We start from the raw sequence: 21017 nt of genomic DNA, 5'->3' as shown, positions 1-21017 counted from the left end.
TTATACTGAACAAAATCAAGGTAGGGTTACTTTAAGTTTCTTTCTCACACTTCCTTCAGTCCCTGGACTGTGCAATCTCTTCTCCAAGTCCCTCCTTAACTGCTTTCATATCTTCTCCAAAGTAAGCTCTAAATTCATTTACAGTTTGAATAGAACTTCTACATGGTTTGTGCCCCAGTTTCAACAACTAACCTTTATATTTATCAGGTATTTTGGCCATTAATAAACAAACAAACAAATAAATAAATAAATAAATAAATACTAGCCTTTATAATTCTCTGCAGGGAGGATCTTATATTAGGAAAATTGCTATAATGATCAAGAAGAGAAAGATTCAGTCCTCTCAAGATAAGCTTAATGCATATTCCCTAGTACATGATCCCTGGAACAAGAAAGTGATTACCCAAATCATAACCACTCGGGTGGCACATAGGACCTTCCTGCACCCAATATTAGATGTGATTATCAAATGTGAACCTAGATCAGAAACATTTATCCAAACAATGCCTGTCCTTCAGCACTGAGTTTGATATGGGCTATCCAAAAATGGTCAAGGGAGGCATTGTTTAGTTTTAAAGGATTTTTTTAAAAAACTTACCCAAAGATATATAGCTAAAGCAGCTCCCTAACTTCTGATGTACATCGTTTCCAAGCTAGTCTGGGCATAACAGAGCAGTGAACAGGGACCTTCAGTGTATAAAATTCATCTCTGCCACTGAGCAATAGTCCATTAGGGTAAAAAAATACCAAGCAATTATTGCATCACCCTGTCCTTCCCTCTGCCTTTTCTTTCCATTGTCAACATGTACCCAGAAAACCTTTTGTGGAAGTGCTATATCTTGATTTGGCATTGTTGTTAGGTAAAGTGCTATATACGTTTATGGCCTTCTACATTTTGCTCAGTGAAGTATGGATTCTGAGGAGGTGTAAGTTCCACCATATCTGGAGGGCCATGGATGTTCAATCACTCCCTCAATATACCTTTTGTTCTCCATCTCTAATTTCTGATGCTAAATAATCATTCAGTCGCAGCAACAGCAACAGTTTCCAGGCAAGTAGATAATGAGTATATTATAAAAGAAGCACTGTTCTATATTATGCACACATTATGAACATTATTTATCTTTTATTTAAAAAATGATAGTGTTTGAAGAAGGATTTAATGTGCCAATCAATGCATTCAGGCCTGTGTAAGTACGGCTTGGTGCTAATAGGAATGATCAATCACTGGCTGGAACAAACATGACCAGATTATGCTCTTAGCCCCTTTTCTTCTTTGGTGAGCCTTTTCCCCCCCAAAGGTCTTTCTTGAAGAGGGAAAAGGGGATACAACCACACTATTATCTCATTATTATTGTTATTATTACCGAACTTCCTATTAATACCAGAACTGACTGAAATATTAGACCTGTGAAAGCTTCTCCAGAGTATGCCAAAGTATGTAGTTGCAATATAAATGTTTTTCATTAAGATTAAAAAAATACTTTAGGTTAGAGGAAATAAAATGTATTTGATCTATACATATAATGTTTCCCTTATGTGTAGCATGCACGTATAAACATTTATAAAAGGTAAAGAAACAAGCCACAAGGCTTTGAAGACTCTGGTATTTTTAAATGCAAAGGGACAAACATCAAACTCAGATCTTCGATGACCTTGTAAATACAACATTCTCCTTGATTAATTTTTGTTTATTCCATTATTGGATCAAATTTAAAAATGCCCAGGAAGCCATTACAAAGGATAGAATTAATCTAGCTACAGTTATACAAACCTTTATTTTCATGTAAAGTATGTGGGAAAAGGTTAATATTTTAAAAGTACTTGGGAGGGTAAGTCAACTTTGTCAAGTTAATCAGCCATAACATGTCTTTGAGGTGACTGGGTTTTACCAGGACCAAAACAATACAAGTCACTTCAGAACAATAAAAAAATAATACACAAGATCATTCTTTTATAACACAATCATATGCTTCAGAACAAAACTACAGGGGAATAATAGTAATAACAGTGAATTGTGCCTGATTTGGGGGCCAAAATTCTGAAAGGATTGATTGTGAAGCACGTTTAATGCAATTTGTGATTTAGAACAATCTGGAAAAGGTTAACTGCCTTACATTTCCAAATGGACTAATTTTTTTCTTCACTGTCTTTTTTTAAATTAATTGATGAGAGACCAAAAAAAAGGAAAATATTTTTTTAAAAAATGAACCATCTATTATGAGACAGTGATAAGGGAACAACAAGCCAGCAATTAACCATTCTTAAGTTGAGTTTTTAGTACTGGCTTACAATACTAACATTTATTTGTTTGGTTCATTGATTAAAAAGTATTTTTGAATTACCTTTTAATCCCCACATGATATGACATTTTTAAAAAAATTCAGAAGCACTATTTAAAAGCAGAGCACAGTTAAATAAGGGAAGGCAGGGGAGATAAAGAGGATGAAACAGAATGATATGCCAGGCAAAATAGTGACCTACAGAGATGGGGATACACCCTACGTGGCTGCTGTGTAGAAGACAGCCTAGCCACGTACCAACCAGTCAGACTTCTCCAAGATATGGGGGACATTGATTGATTTGACTGATTATGTGGCATCAAGTCAAGGCTGATTCTTAGCAACCACATAGATAGATTTTCTCCATGATGATATGGGGGACATCACAGGTCTATTTAAGCACATATTTAGTTCCTTAGTTGAAATTTAGGATTATTTTATATTGTAATTTTAATTGATTTTAACCGCTTTGTAAACCACCCAGAGTTGTTTTTTAACAAGATGGGCAGTGACAAATTTGATATATAAATAAATAAATTCCCTCTCACCCCTATGGGTGGTATGTGTCTTCCTCAATCTCAGGTCCTCTACCAGAGGCCTGGGAGTTTGAGGGTTCTGCTCAGTATCTTAGCTGTTCCCAGCACTGCACTCTTCTGGACAGAGAGCTCTGATGTTGTTCCTGGGATCTGTTGGAGCCACTCTCCCAGCTTAGGAGTCACGGCCCCGAGTGCTCCTACCACCACTGGGACCACTTTGGCCTTTACTTTCCACATCCTCTCTAGTTCCTCCTTCAGGCCCTGGTAATATATAAATATAAATATATATATATATAACTTAACAAAAGTAAAAATGGTCTGTGAAAAGTAGAGGCATCCACAGGGAAGGTAAAAAATAACTTACAACGGTGCCTTCAATCATGTGGTAGTAGCCACCATCTTGACTTCATTGATACCATCTCCAGATACCCATGGTTAACATAATGGAAATAAACACGTTATACTTCTTTTATGCTGTAATAGATTTTACTTTGCTTAAGATTTATTTCTTATGTTTTTAAATATGTTTATTAGCAATGGGAGACACATGGCCCTTGCTAATAGTTGCTGATCCACAAGTCCCAGCTTCCCTTTTTATTAGCCAAATTATCTGGCGCTACCAGGAATTGTCATTCAGCAACATTAGGGGGACCCCATCTCCCCTTTCCCAGAAGTCTACAGTTATTATAAATAAAAATAAATTCTTCTGCTCATCTATTCAGTAGTAAGTTCCACTACTTAGTTTAATGGACTTAATGATCTATCAATGCAGACTTTGGATACCAGCGGTAACGCAGAGTACAAGCCCTGTCAGATTTCCAAAAAAAGACCTCTTGGGAACATGACTCCCCCCCTCCCCAAAAGAAAAGAAATTAAAGAGCAGCTCTGTTTCCCATATTACAAACTCTATTTTTTGAATACTTTCCAGATCTCTGCTGGTTTAATTTCTTAGTCCCATCTGTTTTCCTCTCCCTGGCTATATGTGTTAGTGTTTCCTCAAGCGGCATGCCGTACTGCTTCTCTGGCACTCAGGGAGGGGCGCGGGGGAAAGGGCATAGATTGATCATTTTATAGGACAGGGAAAGGTTTATTTTGGGCTGGAGTGTACAGTACATTTCATTGCTTCCTGCCCACCGTTATAGGAGCCCTTCTTCGGAGAGACTGAGAGGTTGTGTGGGAAGCTGGAGAGGAAAATATAGCAGAGACTGTTTAGGTACAGCAGGAAGAGGGGAAAAGAGGTAGCTAAGTCAGGAGGGCCATTAGAAAACTTATCTGTCTTTTTACCTTGGCACGTGAAAGCTCCCGGCTCAGCATGCTATGTGTCAAATCTATCATTTGATATGTCAGGAGCCATTATTCCCTCTTTTGTCACTAGTTTTGACCAAAGGATGAAAAATTGCTGTCTTACACAGACAAAATTATTGCTGAAAAAAAGGGCAGCTCCAGCACTCAGGAGCAGGCCAAGGTGAAACACAGGGAAATTCTCCTTAGATTAGGTCTGGGTTAAGAGAATATTGATCTGTGTGCTAAAAACTGTTGATCTCTCTGAGCAGAGAATGACAAATTGTGCCAAACAAAAAAATTGAGTGCCTCCAAGGACATTCAAGCAGCTCTGTCGTCTTTTTTCCCCCCTCAAGTTATTTATTTGCCCTGCGGTTAATTCTCATGGGAATTAAACTAAAATACGCAAATATTTTGCAGACAGAAAAAGCTACAAAGAGCAGTCAACATACAATGGATGGATGGATGGATGGATGGATGGATGGATGGATGGATGGATGATAGATAGATAGATAGATAGATAGATAGATAGATAGATAGATAGATAGATAGACAGATCAGAGATAATCTGCCAGGTAGAAATATAGATTAGCTGATTTGATTCCTCAGTGTAGGAAAAAAATGTTTTGTAACTGAAGTTTAACACACTTCCATTTCTTAACAAAACATATCTTAGGGAGAGCTCGTAGCTCAGGGTGCAATTAAAGTGCTGAAAATTGGTGTCCCCTGTCTTTTCATACATATATCCTTGATACTTATAAGGTATGCAAAAACTTAATTAAGTTAGCAAAGGTCCACAGGTTGTACTTCTAAAAACCCATTATTTATTTGAAATATTTAAGTCAACGGGAACAAACTCTTGAGCTTCAGAAGGTACTTTCTAATCACATTCAAGGGAGTCAGCTATAGCGGTCAGCTGAGAATTAGAGTAAGCATGGGTATCACAAGTTCTGATTCACTGCTTTAATTGTGGAAAAAGGATAGGTCACACTCAGATGAAAAACTGGCACACTAAAACCAGGTCAGATTTATGAACAAAACAATGATAAAAATTAGGTTTCAAACAGTGTATGAAAATGCCCTTATTTTTATATATTTGGTTTTTTAATTGTAAGCTTACAATTAAACATTGTTTAGAATTGTTTAGGAGTCAGGCAGCCTAAACATTTGACAAAAAAGAATAGAGGCCAACAATTGTATGCATATCACTTCTGCTTCTTCAGCTCCTACTTTGTTGAGGGACCTCATATGCAAAGAACTCTATCCACACCCCAGTCATCCTCAGTATAAGCCCAGTTCAGATATTGCCATCCAACCCCTATAGTTGGGGACTTAGATAGGAAAGTCATGTTCACCTGAAGATGATGGATGAGGCCAATATCTATATATGTCTGTGCCCTTTATGTGATGGGCTAACTTTACCATTAGCCAGAGTGAAGTGCCTGCCTCAAGGACCACATCCTGATATTATAGAGGGAGTGATAGCAATTCAGATGACAGAACTCAGTTGCTCCTCTCCCATATCCTCAACATCTAAGCTATCCTATTACTACTTAGTGCAGTAGTGGGAGCTGTCCCAACTTAATATTGAAGTTTCAGATGCCAGTCTGATCTCTCTTGTTCTTTGCCTCAGGCAGCAAAATGCCTCAGGCTGTGTTTGTTTACATGCATGTAAATACCTTGTTCGTGTTTAACATCTTCAGAAAGGTTGTGAGAGAGATAAGTAGATGTGGAGATTTTATAGAACTGTAGAGTGTGTTGTCTGCCTGCAGAAGTGTGAGGGATCTAACTTGTGGACTCCAATTGCTCTGATAAACCTGGGATGCCACACTGGCAACTGAGCCCCCAAATGTTATTGGCACTTCAGTTAGAGGCCACATCAGACACAAACGTCATTCTTTTATTAAATATTTTACTGAAAGACTATAAACAAACATGAATAAAATACAAGGTAAAAGAATAAGAGAATAAGTATAAATCAGTAAATAAGGGTTCTAAAATGTCATGGAGATTATAGTTCCCCTATATATCATTAATTACTTATTAATTATATAATATATCTCTTTAAAAGACTAAGAATCACTATTAAGTTTTGAACTTAGAATAAATATTAGAAACCATGGTCCACAGTGTATAAATCACCAACTGGAATTATAAACTACAATAAACTGAATTAATACAGTTTATTTTACAGTAAAAAAATATAATAATTCAATAAACTGAATTAATACAGTAATTTTACAGTAAAAATTACAGATTTTCATTCTGTAATTAAAGGGTTAACCTCAAGCTTATGGAGATGACATTTGGGGTACACACCCTTTTCCAGTTCTGCACTTGGCCTTTGATTCGGATACCAGGCCACATTGCAAAACAATGGCCAGATCATCTGTTAAGAACAGGACAAAAGCTACATGCAACTTACTGTAAATGAAATGTGCAGTAAATGGTGTAAATATGAATACACCTTCTGCATGTAATAATTTCTCCCTTTAAAATTAGAGGTTCTGGAGGGAATCAGACTAAACTCAGTCCTATCTATCTATCTATCTATCTGTCTATCTATCTATCATACGTATATGCCACTTTCAAAACAAGATTTTAGTTGGTCAAAAAGACAATAATACAGAAAATTAAAATTCATAACTTTCAAACAATGAAAGCATCATCCCAAGAACAGGCATGCTGCCAGATGGCCACCACATCTCAGGATGGAAGGGCACTTGAATCTGGTCCATCAAATAGGTTCTCGGAACATAGCTAGAGACATACAGAAAAAGATATTCCTTCAGGTACATATGTGCAAGTGTGAAGGTCTTTGAGAAGCTGCACCTCATGCTTTTTCTGCTTTATCAGTAGGGTTGCACAATGCTCTTGGTGGCAGCAGGTGGCAATGTCTCTTTTAGTCAAGATACTTTATGGAGGTGCCATTCTAAGCATCAAAGCAAAATAGGATATCTTCAGCACTGGTAATATGAGCTGTATCAGAACCTTAGGGGTTGCAAAGAAATATCCCAGTTTAATAAAACTACATAAACCATCCAATGATCTCTTCCACTTATGAATCCTCCTTCTCTTCTTCCACCTTTTCTGGAAATGTGCTACCTGGAGCACTTTTTTTCATTTGGTAGGCACACAAAATATATGCCCTAACCATAGTCTTCTTATATATACCATAGCCTTCAGAGGTGGTAACATGCAAATAATATTTCTTGGTGGTGCTCCATATGTGGAATTTCCTGATCCAAGAAGTTAGATCATCTCTCTTACATTACTTCTGCTGGAGAGGGGAGATATTGCTTTTGTTAGTGCAATTTTCAATTCTGTTCCAAACTATGCTTTGCAATCTCTCAAAAATGTTCTCCTCGTGTGAAAGAGACTCTAGTTTTTCCCTCATATTCTCCAACTGCTAGGAATTTTTTTGCAATTTATCCTGATAGTATTTTTAAGTTTAATTTATGGTTGGAGGTGCAACAGATGTTATTGCTAATGTTGTTCTTTTCTGCTACATACTTCTCCATCTCTCAGAAACCTTCCTGCTACCTACACTAACCAGTTTGAAAAAAACGCAGTGAGTGGTTTTACAGTTTTATTTTCTATAGCATTGTCAGCCACTTTAAGCTCCATCGTTCTGGAGGGGAGAAGTATGGTAGAGATGTTTTACTTAAATAAACTGTGGATCTGCCTAGAGAGTCAAGGATTACTTGGAAATGCATATCCAGAGCATATCAAGCAGTTGTGTAGATGAGAAGGTGCAGCTATGCATAGAATGCAAAGAAGGGAACAAGAAACCCAAGAACGTGTCCTGCAAAGCCATGTAAAAATATTCGCCTTTGAAAAGAAAGCTATGAAGGTGGATTCTATTATACAATTAAATAGCAACCAGCTTACTTCCGATTCTTGCCCATATGTCTTGAAAGGCATATGCTTCAGTACAACTGAAAGCAAACAATTTCCATTAAGTGCACAGTTATGTTAACCGATAGCTCTTGGCCAGCAAATTTTCACTCAAGCTGAAATTTATGGAGGTCAAAAATAAACATCTATAGACACTTGAATTAATTTAAACAGGGTTTCAGTAACAAATCTACTGAATTCCTTCTCCATGTAAAGAGGTTTTTGTTTTCATAAATACAGATACAGTACTAGGAATTCTTTTGTTAGGAAAGAGAGAGAGAAAGAAAATCTAGATTCTTATAATTGTTCTTATTTTGACACTTGCTCACAACACCTAATCTACCTTTTAAAAATGGAAAAGTGTGTTGTGCTTGATGTCCCAGTGGAAGTTTTTATGTGATCTCTTTTCAAGATTCCTCAGCCTCCTCAACATGCAGGTTCTATCTGCAGATATCCATTCTACTAAAAATGGTAGGAGTCTACATTTGTGATTTCAATGCATTTTGCAGCTTCTACAGGCAAAAAGTGAAAACCTTGAGATGTATCTTCTACATCCAGGAAAGCCATTTTCCAGAAGAGCAATGACATTGGTTCAGTTATTTATCGTATTCAATAGATAAAAAGGGCAAAGATAGCAGCTTCTATCTTGAAGGAAGAAACTAGAAGGAAATGTTCCATGATAAACAAGCATGCACAATGATTCCAGAAGTAGCTGTGGATGTCATGAGTCCTTGCTGAGGTTCTAGGTGATCTGGTAATGTAGATTTACAAAAGTACTTACAATCCCAGTAACATTTCAAGTCAAGATATCTATTTTATTTATATTAATGAGATACTAATAATATCTTCTATTTCATTATTGAGATGCTATTATTGAGATGATAATTCATTCACATGAAATATGGTAAATACATGAGAAAAGAGTGAAAACAGAGAGAATAAAAAGAAGGAAGTATATCCATTCCATACAAGTTGATGGACATTTCAAGCAATAGTTGAAACAGAATTGCAGAGCTCGGCTATCATTTAAAGTGCTGGATTACCACTGTTCATACAGAGGTCTGGGTATCCTAGCCCCATTTAAAAAATGCTTGAAATGTTACAAAATCACCCTACCTCATATCTGAGATCTTGCCCAGTAGCAACTTTGGGAGTCCACAGATGTCATCTAAGCATGTCATGGACAACCTGTCACTTATGGACATGATGTTACTCACCTATGCAGCAACAGAATGCCTATCCTTAAATACGAATCTTCAGAGGTCCAACTATGGTCTCAAACTCTATGCTAGCATTTATTAGAAGAGCTAACCATAACCAACTGTACAATCTATTGTTTTAAAGCTGAGTGAGCCTTATCATTTTGCTCCATCCATCTTCTTTTAATTGTTCAGCATTCTTTTTAAAAAGAGGTCATTTGAATCAGCATGCTTAGGAGAATTTAGTCTGCACCACCAAATATACATTATTCAAGAAATGAAAGTCCGACAAGAGGCCCGTACATACATCACTGCCATGTAAATGATGGAGTGTGGCTGCCCATAGTTTGGTCACTTTGTGCTATTTTGAGTACAGAAGCAGGAAGAAAAGAGGGAAGAAGTATCAGCTGGGCATATTATATGATAACATACCTAATTTTCAAACATAGAAGGATGGCGTTTGATAAATGTGCCTAGATTTGGTAAAGGAAGAGATCCCAGCTGCAGACTTTGTGCAAATGTCCAAAGAAAAGTGCTCAGCAAAATGCTTTAAACAAAAGTTAATTGCTTTTAAAGAAAGTTCAGTCTTAATTCAACACATACATACTTCCACATCCCTTGGCACTGGAATCAAAAGTGTACAGATATAATCAAATTTATCCAAAAGATCTATATGTTTTCCCAGTAATAAAAATGCAGTGTGTGTCTGCAGGCCCCTGGGTCTTATTAGGGAATTTGAGGAGACCAGGGGCAAAGAAGAATGAATTGAATCGATAGTCCCAGGAGGATGAAGGAATGGGACTAGCCATGGATTGCCATGGTCCCAGGGGAGATAGGGGTTGAAAGAAGAAGGAGACAGGTTACTATAATATTTAAAAGCAGTAAGAGGTTCGATCATCAGTCCTCAAATGCCATGATTACTTACTAAGTGCAAGATCTTAATACAGCTAATATGATTTCTGGTCCCAACTAAAATAGAGCAACCACTAACTGTTATAATGAGCTATGTCAGAAGCTACACCAATGCAAAATAAATGAAAACAAAACTATGGTATAATGTAGAAGCTGTAGAAGTAATAGCCCAAGACTTTTAGCAAGTATTATGAACAAATAATTAGAAATGCAATGGCAGATATCCATGTTTACATTTTCAATCAATGTCTATAGATGGATGCAAAACTGATAAAAAATATACATATGTTTTCCTTTATTTGTAATGTCAGTTATTTCAGAAAGATTCCAATTCACAAAAAGATGAATGAATACTCAAGATTCAAAAGTGGGAGAAGCAATTTATTTGGTTTACTACATGCTTTTTCATAAAATGGTTGAAAAAATAGTTTCATATTCATTTAAGTTCTATTTCCATTGTTTTAGATGTATTTTATATTTTTCTAATACACACTTGAAGATCGCTTTAGCCTGTTACAGCTGAAATATTCAGATATTACTACAATTCATGTCAGGTTGTGATTCACATCATGTGGATCTGGTGTAAGAAAGCTACAATCTTTATCTTACCCATTACCCCATTCAGGGGTATCCACAATAACAATCACTGGCTTCAAAATGGTGGACATCTCCATGTGACAAAACCCTGTTCCTTTTTCATGTGTGCCACTCATATTGCACATGATAAAAAGGGGCAGGACTTTGATCATCCAGTCACATCTGCTATTTTGAAGGCAGTGACTGTACATGGAGGTGCCTCTGCACCCAATAGCATTAGGTAGCATTATATTGTTGATTATTCTATTGCAGGTATCTAGTGAGGATTGCTGTTCTATTAAGATACCAAGAAGAAGAAGTGAATGCTTTTCTACTGTGGACAATATTCTGCTTTGATGCTTGTAAGGGAGGAAAGTAATATAAATGGTAGGCACATTGCTGATCTGGGATTTCTGACTTTATAGAGGCATGCTGTATTTACAACTTAGATCATTTCCAAACTAGATAGGAATCTCCTTATCTTTTACTGCTTCATTTCTTAATTGTTAAAGAAAAAACTTTCTTCTGTTTAACATTCTTGCCAGCAATGTCTTACCTTTCAGGCAGAGAAATTAAGAAGACAGAGAAAACAAGTCTCCACCTTCATTTGAGGGAGAGCAGCCTGGTGATCTGGCAGAAGAGCAACCCACAGCTTCGGCAGAATTTAGCCTGAATCCAAAAGAATAAGAAAAAAGATACTGACCTTCTTACCTGTTTAAAAGATTTTTTTTAATGATCCACCAACTTTTAGAATGATTACAGGAAAAATGTTAATGGATAATTTAAAATAGAAATCTAAACATTTGAATTGGAGATTGGATTCTTTAGATTTTAAAAAATGGTGGAGCTGAAAAGTCTGGTGAATGAGTCATGTGAAATAAGAATTACTCAGCCTGAAAACTCTGATAAAGAATTTGCAGCAGATGTGTTAAATGTTTGAAGATAAACAAATACCTACAGAATGAGCTGATATGGATAGAGATTCACAGTAATAATTTACATTTATAAACATTATTTACACACTAAGCAAAATCAGCCTTTAGCAGCTTTCATGAAAAAAATGTACAAGTGAGATTGATCACTGCAGCTGGAGTTTAAACTGGGAATTAAAGTTGCTTATCATGTGTGTTTCCATTTCCATTTGGTTGGGGGGGAAAACTAGTTACACTGTTGTCAAAGTCCTAAGATCTACAGTGGTGGAGCACATTTTACATTTCTCAAGGCAAGTGGGGTCCCTAGAATGGAAAGCAACCAAGATGATAATGATTTGCTTCTGCATCATCCACAGTGGTAAAACTCATCTGGCAACTATGCACAAAGGAATAAATCTTTCATTCTTTTTCCAGCAATTTTCAGTTTATTCCTCATTACTGGCATGAAAATGTTTCACAGCCCAACTGGTGCTGAAAAGTTTATTTTTACAGGATCATCTGAGTTAAAAGAGTAGCAGTCCTTTTTAATTTTTCTACTTCTTAAAAAAGGGGTGGATTTTCTGTATTATGATTTCAGCATGTCCCATCTGGAAGCCCAAGTGAATGGAGTAGGTGGAAGCAGAATGACCTCTTTCTTAGGTTTTGTTCTTTTTTTTTTTTTTTCTGTTTTTCTCTATTATTTTTACTTTTTTCTGTTTCATGTATATATCAGCATGAAAAATAACATGGAAAACAAGAAATTAATTATAAGAAGTTGTAGGAAAAAGAGGAGTAGGAATGCTGTTTGGGGGAAAGAGGCAACACAACCCAGATGTGAGAGACATGGGAAGCAAGCATTTCAAAGAGACTGTGCCTGACTTGTCTAAGATTCATCCTGCTGATCTCTGGGAAGAGGGACCAGCACCATTTCTCCTATTTCTGAGACTTGGAGTGATTCAGGCATCTACTCGCAAGGTGATGCAAGTTTCTACAAGTTTTGCATTTCACAGCTGATTCAGGACAAGGAAGGTTAGTAGGGCAGGTTAGTGCCAGTGTCCTAAAGAGTCATAAAAAAAACCATAAACGAAGAAAGTCCATACGTCTCAGTGGCAGACAGTGAGGCTATCCTGGCCCCTAATTGCACAGGTTCCACTCCTGCATCTCCTGAGAGAATAGAGGGAAGAAACAGATGAAGAAAGCTGTAAAACTCCTCTCTCTTCCATTCCCCATGTGCTTCAGCTCCTCTGGCTGACTATTGATTGCCACACAATGTTGAAGTAACTCTTCTAGGAGTTGTTTCAGAGCAAATAATTTTTTAAAAAATCAGAGTTTATTCAGTTCTATGCTGACAGTCTTGAGGACAAATTTGGCTCAATGTTGGAAAAAAAAAAAGACACACTGCTAACAACAGACTAGGAAACCAAACTTGGGGAATGCACAGCAATGGCAGAATTAACAGCATACATCCAGAACAGAAGTTTGACTCAATTTAAGCAAAAATGGCTCCCATATTTACCATATGTCACACAAGGCAAACTCACACTTACAGCACATTTTTAAGGGGGAACTAAAGGTAATTTCAATGTTTATAAATATTTCAATGCAATCACCCATCAGGTACATTTAGAGAGAATTTAGACCATAGTATTGTTCTTACTAATTTTTCTTTTTCTTTTTACCATTTTTTCCCCTCATTTCCTTCATTGTTTTCCTTTTTTCTTTTATTTCCCTTTACATGATTATTTGTATTTATGTTCTGGAATAATGACACATAGTTTTTATTTTATCTATCTATTTATTTATTTATTTGATTTATAAGCCACCTCAGTCACGGAAGTATTGGATACATCATCCTGGTCCTTCAAATTGTTTCTTTCATGATGCAGAAAGAAACTGCTGCCCTTATGTACACAAAAGGGTTAAAGCTAGCATAACCCAAACCCACTCCCTTTGGGACAGTATTTTTTTTCCAGTGGCTCCAGAAAGTTCTGCGTCCTTCTGATATAGCTATATAGAGATACAGAAACATTCATTCTTGCCTGTTGTTCATATCTTTCTCTCTTCCTGCTTTTGCCTTCCTTTTATCTCCTTTTTTTCTGTTTTTTGCAATGATTTTGATGTTTGCTGATGTTTAAAAAATAAACATGAAGCTAGTGTTGTTGTTGCTGCTTTCGTTGTTGTTTTTGCTAACCGAACTGAGTGCTGTGTGTGTTTGCTCTGATCTGATAGAGAGATTGACTAGGAGTGCATTTTATAATTTTATAACAGAAGAAATTCTTGGCAACATACAATAAATTAATACGCCCATTTTTAAAAAGAAAAATCAGTAAGTCAGTCACAACAACATTAAGCACCAAATTGGGAAAATACCATAAATGAAAAAATACCCTATACCGAATGTTGGGTTATAAATCACCCTGTCCCAGGACCTGTTGAAAGAATCAAGTTTTCTAAAAGACAGCAAGGAGGGAGCCGTGCGGATTTCAGACAGAATGCTGTTTCAAAGGACAGGGTTGGCCACTAAGAAGGGCTACCTTTGAAGTCCGAAAAAATGTCACCCTTTTATCAGCAGAACTGGGAGCACGTCAACCTGGCCAGATCTTACAGGATGGGCAGAGACAATTGGAGACAGGCAGTCCTGCAGATACCTAGACGTTGTATCATTTTTTAACATGTCTTTTCCCATCTAATTTAAAGGGTTATATATTTGTGAATGTTTAGAAACACCTGCTTTATTATTTGTGAAACCTTTCTTACTGTTTGAAATGATAATCCTCCGAACTTTTGAAATCAGTGGGATTTGTATGTAATATTGCTACCTGGATGATCTCCCTCATTCTCCCTAGAAAAGCAAGGAGGAAGTTTATCTACATAATTCTTGACTGATCAAGTAGTTCTTCAAGAGGTCATGAAGAAAAGGAGACATGCCGTGCTGAGACTGGGGAGCATCCGCTGAAGACAATTGTCATGGCAGTGCCCTTAATAACGCAGTAAATGTTGCCTCTTAGTGTTTACGCCAACTTATGTGAGCTGCTGTGTAGCCTTATTATTTCTTAGGATCAGACCATGAGGTTATTTCTTATGCTAATTGCCTCTTATTGCATCCTCCGTGTCAATGAATGCAAAATCCAGGAAGTAGGTATGTGTGCGTGTGTTTGTGTATAAATGTCTGTTTTGTTTGTTTGCTTTTGTGATAGCATAATAGAAAATGGCTTCAGTGGTTTAGTAGGATGTAATTTCCCCGCTCCCCTCTTTCTCTTTCTAGATATTCCAAACATGTCAAATTTTTCATTAAGAAAATGAACCCATCCATATGCTTGAAGGATTAGTTCCATGTAGTGTCTCTCTTTGTATGCATGCTTGTGTTTGTAGAAGTTAACATCCTGTCTTCTGTGCTGCTGGGAATTACTAGTGGCATGTTTTGACTCATTATCATGAATCTTAATCAGACGATGAAAAAAAATTAGTTCCATCATTTGAGGAAGGTTTGGGGCAAATGAGTCAAAACATCCTTATAAAACATTCTGTATTGTTTTGATTAAAACCATCTCTGGGTGATCTTTTGGGCAGATCAGACTAACCTGGTGGGCTGGAAACAGGGTCAATTTGACATAGCAATATCCACCCGATTTTCAGTATAGAGGAAGCCACAATGTGATAGAGTGGAGGAAGACATCCTCTTTTTCCCGTGAAGGTACGTTCTCTGCCCATCTCTAAGATTTGAATGTATGACTCTAGTGAACAAGCAGGAAAACAAGGCATTCTCAACAGCTTCTCTGCCTCAGCAATTAAAGGGAAGGTATTGGTTTTCTGCAAATTAATTGCACTGGGGCATTTTAATATTTCCACTATGGAGCACGGCTTCCTTTCAAGCAAGGGCCTGTCTTAGTTTATAAACATGTATCCTATCACATATTTTGGAACATGTTTACCATCTATTTTTTGCAAGGCAAGAGGAAGGGCAGATTGTTTAAAACAGGGACTTTCTGAATCAGCACCACCACTATAAAACCCTCCCTCAAAAGGGGGCAGGTTAGCTCCCTCTCAACTGAGCTTGAGACATGTTGTAAACTCTATATTGTTTCATTGTGTATGGGATTACTCTGACAACTTTTAATATTGGTTTGTTTTGACTAATGTTTAATGGTCGTATTTATAAGTATTTTGAAACAAAAATAAATAATTGGAGATCTTGAAAGATGGCGCCAATATGTTGTCTTTTCGCTATGACTTGATTATTTCAGGTAACATACTCTGAAGGTTCATTGAAAAGTCAAATCTGTTATCTTCCTTCCAATTATGTCTTGGTGATATAATTTGTATAACTGTGATGCCTCTGTTTGTGCCTATTTACAGCTAGATGTCTGTAAAAGCATTTATATGAGTTTATACTTGAAAACAGAGTGCAAAGCATTTCCTCTTAATAAAGAGCAGTCAGTGGGACACTTTAAGTATGTTCTAATGTCCATATTCAAGTTCCATAGTTGGGCTGTGGAAAGTAATGGAGAAGTGTTCTGAACCTCAGATGAGAGCAGTGCAATATCACTCTGCTATTTCTTAAAGGAGCCTGACTTTTCTTTTCTTTTCTTTTCTTTTCTTTTCTTTTCTTTTCTTTTCTTTTCTTTTCTTTTCTTTTCTTTTCTTTTTTTCTTTTTTCTTTTCTTTTCTTTTCTTTTCTTTTCTTTTTTCTTCCTTCCTTCCTTCCTTCCTTCCTTCCTTCCTTCCTTCCTTCCTTCCTTTTTTTTTGGCTCTTGCCCAAGCTTCAAAAAAAATGGTGCCATTACAAAGTTGCAAAGGAATGGATTTGGGCTTCTGAGCCGAGGTGAGATAAATGTGGCAAACTATGAAAACACGAATATGTTAATCTAACTCATTATTTGTAGTATATACTTTTGCTGTGGTTTCACTAGGCATTCTTGAGGATTGGAATAATGTCTTCATTTTAAAACTGAGGAAGGCAAGGCAACAAGGAACTTAGTAAATTTACATTCCTGGATTTTAGTAGACTGAAGCAGATCTTCTTTTCCATAAAAGGGCGGATCACGTACATCTGCAGGCGGCTGATATTTCTCTAGCTTTTCCCACTGCAGCACTCTGGGAAAAACACAAGGCAGGGAATAGACAGGACCAATTTATACAACTCCATGTACATATAGTCTTCTCCGCCTCCTCCCCTCCCCCCCCTCACCATTTTTATACCTGTACAACAAAAATCTCTAACCTGGCAGTTGCTGTGGACACTATCAGTAGGCATATTAGAAAGCCAGACCAATGACAATTGTGCAATTTATAATGCACCCTTGAAACCGAGCAACTGTCATACAATCTATAAAAGACCTTCTCATAAACGTCTTCAGAGAGGATCTTAATTGCTGTCTGATTTACTACATGCCGAATACCTTCCCTTTGTGCTTGGACGAATTTTGCTGGAGGAGATTTTTTTTTTCTTTCTTCCTTTTCTATCACACTTTTATAGGCCAGCTCTGCATGGCTGGCATGCATTTACTAGCTGCATAATTGGTGGCACAATTCTGCTCTCCTAAACATTGTTATCAGTTAATTAAACTTGAAATGCATCTTTGTTCCATAACATGTTTTGTCAGATTGTTTTCCTTATTTATTTATTATCATAAAATTTTTATTTTATGACTGGCAGATTCTCAGCTCTCCAATAATAATGTAAATCAAAACATAAGACTTTAGACTTCATGCAATTTCCTTTTGGTCTCAAAATATGAAACCAGATGTTTCTGGCACGCTAAAGATGCTTTTCATCTTTTTTTAGATGTACTTGGTAGAGTCAAAGTGAATGCATTTTAAAAACCAACTTATGAAAGTTAAATTTTCTTTGTTCATGTGGGTGTAGTCTGGTTCATATTGCTGTAGCAGCAGTAAGAGACCTTTCAGATAACTCACTGAATGCCATTGAAGAATCAAACATGTGTGCCTCAGACAACAGCAGAAATAGTAATACTGGCAGGCCAATTTAAGAATTATAAATGTTTAAACTCTGCAAAGCTGTAGAATCTTAAGAACTGGAGGCATATATTATTATTACAGTTATGATGATGAAGAAGAAGAAGAGGAGGAGGAGGAAGAAGAAAAAGAAGAAAAGAAAGAGGAGGAGGAAGAGGAAGAGAAGGAAGGTGTTTGTGTATATTATTTATTCTGTGTGTTATTTTCTTTTGTCCTTCAATTTGGGTCACACACACACACACACACACACACAAACAGCCTTGTTGTTTAGCGAATCTAATTTCAGCAGACATTACATTAAGCTTCCAGGTGGGTCTTCCGTCAAGAAACGTAACAAAGCAGATAAAGCCCTAAATGAGACCTGGACCAAAGTGTGATATTTGCTAGGCTCATTTGCATACCAGGACTCACTGTCGATTTAAGGTAATTTTGGCCTAATAATAGCAATAGTCAAAACCAATGTCCATGCAATCAGTCTTGGATGTCTCTATGCAAATTGACGTAGGAACGATGTGTGGTCTGTTTTGGTTCCTGATATCTATATCTATATCATCTATGTCTATATCTAACTATCCAGGTTCTCTTGTCTCTTGTCTCCTGATAAGAGAACCTAGTTATATATTTGTGGAAAGTAAAGGCCGAAGTGGTCTCAGTGGTGGTAGGAGCACTTGGGGCTGTGACTCCTAAGCTGGGAGAGTGGCTCCAACAGATCCCAGGAACAACATCAGAGCTCTCTGTCCAGAAGAGTGCAGTGCTGGGAACAGCTAAGATACTGCACAGAACCCTCAAACTCCCAGGTCTCTGGTAGAAGATCCGAGATCAAGGAAGACACATACCACCCATAGGGGTGAGAGGGGATTTGACAGAGAGAGAGAGAGAGAGGAAGTGTTCCCTCTTGCTAGTTTAATACCACTAGTTACTGTCATGCCAAAGCAGTGATGAAACCTAGAGATGCCCACAAGAAGAAAATTAGGATTATTTTTTCCTGCAGTGTTTCAGCCTTCATATCCCATTTTTCAATATTTTCTTGATTTACTGAATAACTGGATGCTTTAATTATAATCTTAAGAATGGCAAAAACAAAACTTAAATTTAGGTGTGTTTCAGGCCAATGTTTTTAATTACCTTGGGGAATCTATGACGATAGTACTAAGATGAGACTGTGATGTGACACCACATGCTTGAAGTCAGGCAATTTTGTTTGACTGCTCTGCTCCATAAATGGTTGCAGACAGAAGTAGTAGAGTTCATCTGTTTATGGTCCTTTCATCTCTTTCCTCATCCAGGAATCAGTTATTAGATAAATTCTTGCACGATATTCCCTCAAGGGGAATAGCTTTGCATGTGAGCCCACATCTGCATATACGGCCATTCCAGCAAGACTATCAGAGATGTGAGATGGTTTTCTTACTACCCTAAGATTGAGACAGCTTCTCCTGTCCAAAGAGATATTTAGAAACCTGCCCTATCTTCCCAGACACAACAGACTATTCCTAGCATTATTATAATGGCACTTCTTCCTTTTTCTGTCCACTAGGAAGTGACCTTTGTTCCTAGTCAAGAAGCACTTGCCCATGGAATGATACAAGATACTGGACAAGTGATTCTACATGTCAAGAAAAAAATACGGACTTGGGAGGAAGGGTCAGAAGTGCTAAAACAGGGATAGAGATATCCAAGAGTTGGCATCCAAAATCTCCAAACCTTTTTTTTTTCCATTAATATCCAGAGAAGAAAATGGGAATTGGTTTGGGAAACAAGTTGATAGAACTGGGCCATCCATTATATAACACTGACTACAGTCTGTGTGCTGGTCACAAAGAAATGAGCTAAAATTCCCACATACCCCGACACAACCAAGCAGCAGTGTCCTACACACTTTCCAACAAGTAAACCCAGGTTCTACAGAGCCAGCATCCCATAAAAAGTTTTATGCCATTACTGTAAGTAATTATTAAAGAGTAAACATTAGAATCCCTGAATGGCAACAGGACCTCAAGGAGTTTACCTTAATTATGAAATGTTCCATCGACATTCTTGTTAAAAACACACTGTTCAAATTTAACATTAGCCACATTCATTCATCATAAACATATAGCTTTTCCACTGAAAATATTTTAAATCTGATTTTTATTACATAAGAAAAATGACTGTTTATCTTGTGTGTGTCACATACATACTGAGTATATAATGCATATATCAGGACTAGTTCCTAAAGTTTTGAAAAACTCCAGAACATAGACATTTGCAGATCCTTCTCTTTTTTTCCTCTTTTTTCCTTTAGAAAAAGTCAAATGCAACATAACAAATATGTAACTGGCCAGATACCTGCGTTATATAAATCCTCAAGTTGAGAAGTTTATGACATTTTAGTTAAGAACTTCATTCAGTTTGACGAATTTGGCAGCAGCCAATTATGACATTAAACAGGTCATAGAGTTTAACCTAAGGCCTTAAGTTATTTCTTTTCTGAATGATTGATTTGAGCCTTCCTTCTCCACCTCTTCCCCCACTGCATACTGAATCCAAAAGCCTCAGCTCTTTTAAACTGCTCGGTCTTCATTTAAGCAGCAATGCTTGCCTTTTATTTCCCAAATGTCTCTGGTTATGTAAAATAATCAATAAAAAAAAAATCAAGACTCATATGAGTTGATACAATTGCCTGCAAAGCTACCATTGGAAAACGCCAGATAAATTAAAGTTGTACAAAAAGACAAGAGATGGTGACAGGACATGTCTTTCTTTCTCTGAGGCTTCACATTCCTGGAAATAAAAAGATCATGATGGCATGTCCCTCTGGCTAATGATCAAGTTCCATAATACGAGACTCAAAATGAACAATAATGTCTGGGCTGGGCTGGGCTGGGCTGGGCTGGGCTGGGCTGGGCTGGGCTGGGCTGGGCTGGGCTGGGCTGGGCTGGGCTGGGCTGGGCAAGAGATGACTGAATGGGTTGTGCCTTAAAGGTAGGGCAGTCTTTCTGCCATAGAAATTATCTTCACCCATCTCCAAATATATAGCCTTCTCAATTTACCCTGTGGCAATGGCCCTCTTCAACCATTCACTTGTGAGTGTGCCAAGGATCTGCAAGTATGTTTGTGGGTGTGCTAAGGATGGGATTTGTGAGTGGACTAAGAATGGGGCACCCACATGGTGGTCCTATCTGTTATTCTTTCCATCCTCCAAGCATTTAACTGTGAGATCTGAAGAAAAGTTGTAATCATAGTTGCTTCAACACAATAAGTCTGCATTATTTGGGGTCCTAATAAAGTACAGTCTCTTGATGGTATGGTGAAATATTTGCATCCAAGTTGAACTTTCCTTCAGACTTCCTCATGGAATGAAAAGACATCAGAAAAATTAAGGGACAGAGTTAGTCTAACATACGTTGAAGTGCTCATATGTTCCCATAAATGCCTGAGACAGAGTAGTAACCACCCTGATTCTGC

The 21017-nt window shown here is 37.3% G+C and overlaps 1 long non-coding RNA gene across 1 annotated transcript in view; it reads left to right on the top strand.

Annotated features, from left to right (window-relative positions):
- Positions 1-11418, top strand: part of LOC112542058 (uncharacterized) — a 34786-nt gene extending 23368 nt beyond the window's left edge. Inside the window, exon 4 of the long non-coding RNA XR_003085941.2 lies at positions 11247-11418. This is a non-coding gene — a long non-coding RNA (uncharacterized LOC112542058). The remainder of the gene's footprint in view (positions 1-11246) is intronic.
- Positions 11419-21017: the final 9599 nt, after the last annotated feature.

This window comes from Python bivittatus, unplaced genomic scaffold, assembly GCF_059951505.1.
Source record: "Python bivittatus isolate LINGU-HERP-01145 unplaced genomic scaffold, Pbiv_v1 ctg000060_np1212, whole genome shotgun sequence".
Classification (NCBI taxonomy): Eukaryota; Metazoa; Chordata; class Lepidosauria; order Squamata; family Pythonidae; genus Python; species Python bivittatus.
The sequence above is the reverse complement of the archived record's forward strand: the minus strand, read 5'-3'. Positions and strand labels throughout refer to the sequence as shown.